Genomic DNA, 5798 nt, shown 5'->3' with positions numbered 1-5798 from the left:
AAAAAAAAAAAAATTGTCATTGTTTTGAATCCTTCTCTGACAGTTTTGTTTATAAATTGTCTTATTCTGATCTATGATCCTTCGTGAAATTATCCAGTGATAATTAAGTGCCTCTTTCAAGTGACTTTAAATTAATGCAACTGGTTGATAACACATAGACTCTAAAGCAGTGGTTCTCAACCTTCCTAATTGCTGCATTGTTACAAATGGATAAAAGGGGTCGCAACCCACAGGTTGAGAACTGCTGCTCTAAAGGAAGATTGCATGTATTCCTTCTTAGGCTAATAAAGCCGTAGTCAGATGTGAAAATTACTTTTGTATGATATAAATTAATAACTGAATGAACCTGTCATTTCTACAACAGAATTACATTAATTAGATTAAAAACCAACAGCATCGTATATTACTTTTAAGTTGAAAGTGCTAATTTTAAAATAAAAATGATAATAAAAGTGAAACAAAAAAATACAGCAACACATTCTGTAAACCCAAGATTTTTCCAAATTGAAAGTTATGTTGTATTTTAATATAATATTTTTATTCTTAAAATTTAAAGTAATGTAGATGCGGTGTCCTGTGTGAGCTCCCTGAGAATGAACGTTGGCCTATAAAATACTAATTTATGAACAGATGAGTGAACTTGAGATTGGCCCTTAGGGGACTCAGAGTTTGATGGCTTCACGTACCCAGGAACAAAAGAAACTCACTGAAGCTCCAAGAAGCCCGGAGGATTCATGACTTGTCACAATCCCCTCTGCTGTAGACAGGCAGAGTAAAAATATAGGAAAGAACTTTGGGCTTTTCTGATGTTTTTCATCTTCTAAAATCCCCTGCCCATTGTTCTTAGAAAACTACCCTTCAATCAAACCAGTGCCTGTACTGCTCAGCCTTTTAAAAAATTTTCCAAAGGCCCATAGGAACCTTTTTGCTGGAAATGTATGATCTATTTCTCAAAGAGAGTGACATGGGCCACATTGTTCATTATACAAGCCTGTGATATCTCAGTGACAGTTAAGGACACTTTGGGTTGTGATTTTTCCCTGGCCCCAAAAGCAATTAAAAAACAAAAGAATGTGAGCAGGGAAATGAAATGACCGCATGGACAGGGCTGTGGTTCTCTCAGGGAAGCAGAGCTCAGAGCCATCTTCAGGAATGGCTCCCGTCAGCTGGGAGAATTGTGTCTTTAATGTCACCTCTGGCAGCTTTTAATTATCAGGAGGAAGAGGTGGAGCTAGGCCTCACCGGACTTTTTTGGATTCAGACCAGAAGCAAGTCAGTGCGAGGCTGCTCCCTGGGCAGAAGCTCTCCCTAATGGCCTCTCTGACAGCTTTTATGAACCGGCAGGGCTGGCCGGGAGTTTTGCCAGCGTGAACGCAGCAGAGAGAAGTCATTTGTGACATTCACCTCTGGGTTACAAAGTGCCTACTAGTCAAAATCCCAGAGATTGAGCAAAAGCAAAGTGACGCATCTTAGAGGCTCTTATGGGAACTCAAGCCTTGTTGTATCATCTATGGGAAGGAATCAAGTAGAGGCCAGTTATGGTGCGTTTTCCTGGCTCAGTGGCATAAAGCTCCTTGGTATTGGCTGCCCAGAGCCTCATGAAGTCAGAGGACACACCTCGAAGTTTTACAAACCCTGGGTGGTTTTCAGTTGTCCTTGCAGGGTTTCCCCCTTTGAGATTTACCCAATTAAATAAAGTGAAGATTCTCTCCAGGGCCGAGGCTCTCATCCTATGGTCCAAGCCTATTGACGTTACTAGTTTATTTTAATCATTTCTAAAATTATCTCTGAGCAAGGGAAGAAAATATGTTAGAAAATTGGGCAATCTGAGTTGAAAATTTAAAAAATTGACACTCTGTTCTTTTTAAGTTTCTCAGGTCACACTGAAATCATTTCAACACGATAGTCAGAATGCTGGCCTTCTAATTGCTTCCATCTCCAAAGGACGCCCTACTCCTGGTAAGAAAATACCATTCAGCTTCTTCAGGAATTGGCCCATTTTAACCCTCTGTATTGAAAAATCATGTCAGGCAAAAGTTTCTGGCTAAAAAGATATGCCATATGTTTTCTATAGGAAAATAATTAACATAATACAAATATCTACTTAAAATTTAAGAAGCGGCTTGGGTAGACTTTACCAGCTTTTGCAATGGATTGTATAAATGCTCATTTTAATAGTTTCTGGGGCTCAAGACCCAAAAACGTCTTTCTAAAAATAATATTATCTACCATGTGCCAGGAGTTTTACATACATCATCTTCAAAACAACCTGGCATGGTAAGTGTTATGTATCTATTTTACAGCTGAGAAAACTGAAGCTCACAGAGGTTGGGGACCTTGTTTGAGGTCACACAGCTGCTATGTAACAAGTAAAAAATTCAAATCCTGTTCTTTCAAAATCCTGAAGTCTGTGATAAAGTCAGTAATATTTTATTTGTTAGTGTGACTGAGTGTTCTATTGCTAAGCATACTTAAATGTTCTAGGCTTAAAAAACGTTAATTAAAAAAATATTTTTCAATATAGTCTCACTCTGTCTCACTGGCATGCCATGGCACCATCATGGCTCACTATAACCTTGAACTCCCAGACTCAAACAATTTCCCTGCCTTAGCCTCTTGAGTAGCTGACTACAGATTTATACAATTATTTATACAAAAATTTTATCATACAGAATATGATATAAAATATACACAAATACAAAATATTAATTGTTTATATAAAATGGGGTCTTGCTATGTTGCCCAGGCTGATCTCTAACTCTTGGCCTCAAGCGATTTTCCTGCCTTGGCCTCTCAAAGTGCTGAAACTACAGGTGTGAGCCATGGTTAGCCATGTCCAACCTTTTAAAGATTTTAGATCAAGTTTTACCATGGACAAGTATAACTCTAACTAAAATTTTCAAATTGAGAAACTCTAGATAAGTAGTAAGCTATTTGTCTCCTATGTAAAATGTGGCAGGAATGGTGTAAGAATTTTTGCAGGTTTGATTGATATTCCTTGCACTTTGTTTATTTATTCAACATATATTGACTAAGCACCTCCTGTGTGCTCAGCCCTGCTCTGTCTTCACAGAGTATCCATTCTAGACAGACAGCAAGAAAAACAGTAAGCAAAACAAGAAGGAAGGTCAAGTTCAGTCTCACTACTGGGATTTTACAGGGGAGAAAAAGTTGTTTTATGAAAAAGACACATGTGTGCAAATGTTGCAGCACAATTCACAATCACAAAGATGTGGAGCCAACTCAAGTGGCCATCGGTCTGGGAGGGATTAAACTGTGGTAGTTGTGTGCCGTGGCATATGGCTCAGCCATAACAAATGGTGAACTTGTACCTTGTCAACAACCTGGGTGGAACTGGAGACCATTCTTCTAAGTGAAGTTTCACAAGAATGGAAAAACAAAAGCCACATATAGTCATTATTAAGTTGGAAACAATCGATCAACTCCCATGTACACATTTGGTAGCAAATCAGTAGGTAGCAAGCAGGGGGCAGGGGTAACTTCACAACTACTGGGTACAGTGCACTGTCTGGTCAAGGGCACACTTAGGTGTATAACTTTGACTCAGACTGTACCAAAGCAATTCATATAACCAAAACATCAATACCCCCACAATATTCTGAAATTTTTTAAAAAAGGCAAAGTTAGGTGGTGGTTGGCTGGCCAAGCACAGTGGCTCACACCTGTAATCCTAGCACCTGGAATGCCGAGATAGGGGGAATCTCTTGAGCTCAGGAGTTTGAGACCAGCCTGAACAAATCAAAAGCCCATCTCTACTAAAAATAGAGAGAAAAACTAGGCAGGTTTGGTAGCAGCCACCTGTAGTCCTATCTACTCAGGAGGCTGAGGTAGGAAGATCATTTGAACTTAGGAATTTGAGACCAGCCTGAGCAAGAGCAAAACCTATCTTGGCTAAAAATAGAAAAAGCTAGCTGAGCATCATGGCATACGCCTGTAGTCCCAGCTACTCAGGAGGCTGAGGCAGGAGGATCACTTGAGCTCAAGTGTTTGAGGTTGCTGTGAGCTATGACACCACAGCACTCTATCCAGGGCCACAGAGGGAGACTTTGTCTTAAAAGAAAAAAGAAAGAAAGAAAGAAAGAGAGAGGAAGGAAGGAAGGAAGGGAGGGAGGGAGGGAGAAGCCATGTAGGGGCACTCGGAATCTGAGGGTGTAAGTCAATTACAAGCCAAGTGCCTAGGCTCCACACACATCCCAGCTGCCCTCACAGACCTGCACTGTGATGTTCCTGTGGACACTGTGGGGCCAGGAACTCACCACAGCTCTGCCAGGTAAGTAGTACCATGTTTCCCCTAAAATAAGACACTGTCTTATATTTATTTTTTCTCAAGAAGACACATTAGGGCTTATTTTCAGTGGATGTCTTCCTCTCTGTGCAGAAATGCATGGTGTGGCTGTGCAGATATGCTGCATAGCCATGCCCATCACTAGGTCTTATTATTGGGGTAGGGCTTATATTTAACAAATGCATAGAAATCTTGCTAGGACTTATTTTTTGGGTAGGTCTTATTTTCGGGAAAACACACTATATTATTTCTCTGCCACACACTGCATTATTTCTTTTCTACAGAAGAGAAAACCTGAGTATCAGCAAGTGCATAATTATGTCCCCAGATCACAGAGCTGGTGTGCGGCAGAGTTCAGTTCAAACCCAGTATCTCCACCCGGACTCCTGGCTGCTCTGCTCTTCTCCGTAGAACGCCGCCTCCAGCACCATATTAAGTCAGGGCCTGCTACCCTCTTCCTGGCACTAAGGCACAGGAGTGCGTGGCAGCCAGTGTCCCCCTAGGAGTTGCATGAAATTTCCTGCACTAGTTCTGTGGTCGAGGAAGACACTAATTCTACATCCCTTTGGGACCCTGGAGTGAGCCAGAGCTATCTAGTCCTGCCAGCCAGGTGGCTTCAGGAGCAGGGCTGGACATCTGGAGAGCCTGAAGTAGGGTGGGCATAGCTGGGACATAGCCAGAGCAGGGCTCAGATGTGTCTGCCACATGGTAAGCACCCCATAAATGTTCACCAGCGGGAGGAAGGCACTGAGGGAAGAGGACAGAGGGAGACTGCCCCCCAGTATAGCTCACAAGGTGTCCAACCCGCAGCCTGTGGGCCCCATGCTGAGTTTGCTTGTCTGTGCTGTTGAATATCACAGAAAGCGTTCAGGAACCTTATTTTCTTTCTTTCTTTCTTTCTTTCTTTCTTTCTTTCTTTCTTTCTTTCTTTCTTTCTTTCTTTCTTCTTCTTCTTTTTTTTTTTTTTGCTAATCAAAATGTTTGTGTATTTAATGTATTTGTGTATTTATTGTGTTGTCCAAGACAACTCTTATTCTTCCAGTGTGTGACAGAGAAAAAAAAAAGTTGGACACCCTGCCTGTGTCTGAAACAAATTTCAGTATGATAAGTGATGTTTCAACTCTCTTTTATATTTTAAAATAGGATTTTTCAAGTACTAGAAAGAAAATTCTATTATCCTGCTGCTATTCTATAAATTATATCAATTATTTAAAGATTTCAGGAGATTAATTCAACTTCAGAATGCAAGAAAAGCATTGGTTTAAAATCAGTGCAAGATCATGTGTCAGTTTTGATTTCCTTCTTAACATAGTTTATTCTAAGTAGACTGAATGTCCTTTATCAGCAGAAAAAAAAATCATGAACGATGGTTTTGAAGAATGAGGAAAAGTTACACATAAATTCTGTCTTGCACAAAAGGTTAAGAAAAAAGCCTCAGTTGTGATTGTGGCCAACTTTAGACTCAGCTACAAGTATTTGGGAATTCTCACCC

General features: G+C 40.5%; 1 protein-coding gene across 1 annotated transcript in view; it reads left to right on the top strand.

The window, feature by feature from the left end:
* IL23R (interleukin 23 receptor) overlaps positions 1-5798 on the top strand; it is a 43648-nt gene that overhangs the window by 31564 nt on the left and 6286 nt on the right. The gene's annotated exons all lie outside the window — the stretch shown is intronic.

The sequence above is a fragment of the Otolemur garnettii genome, unplaced genomic scaffold (assembly GCF_000181295.1).
Source record: "Otolemur garnettii isolate 467f Iridium unplaced genomic scaffold, OtoGar3 scaffold00010, whole genome shotgun sequence".
Classification (NCBI taxonomy): domain Eukaryota; kingdom Metazoa; phylum Chordata; class Mammalia; order Primates; family Galagidae; genus Otolemur; species Otolemur garnettii.
Note: the sequence above shows the minus strand (reverse complement) of the source record. Positions and strands in the feature narration are given on the sequence as shown.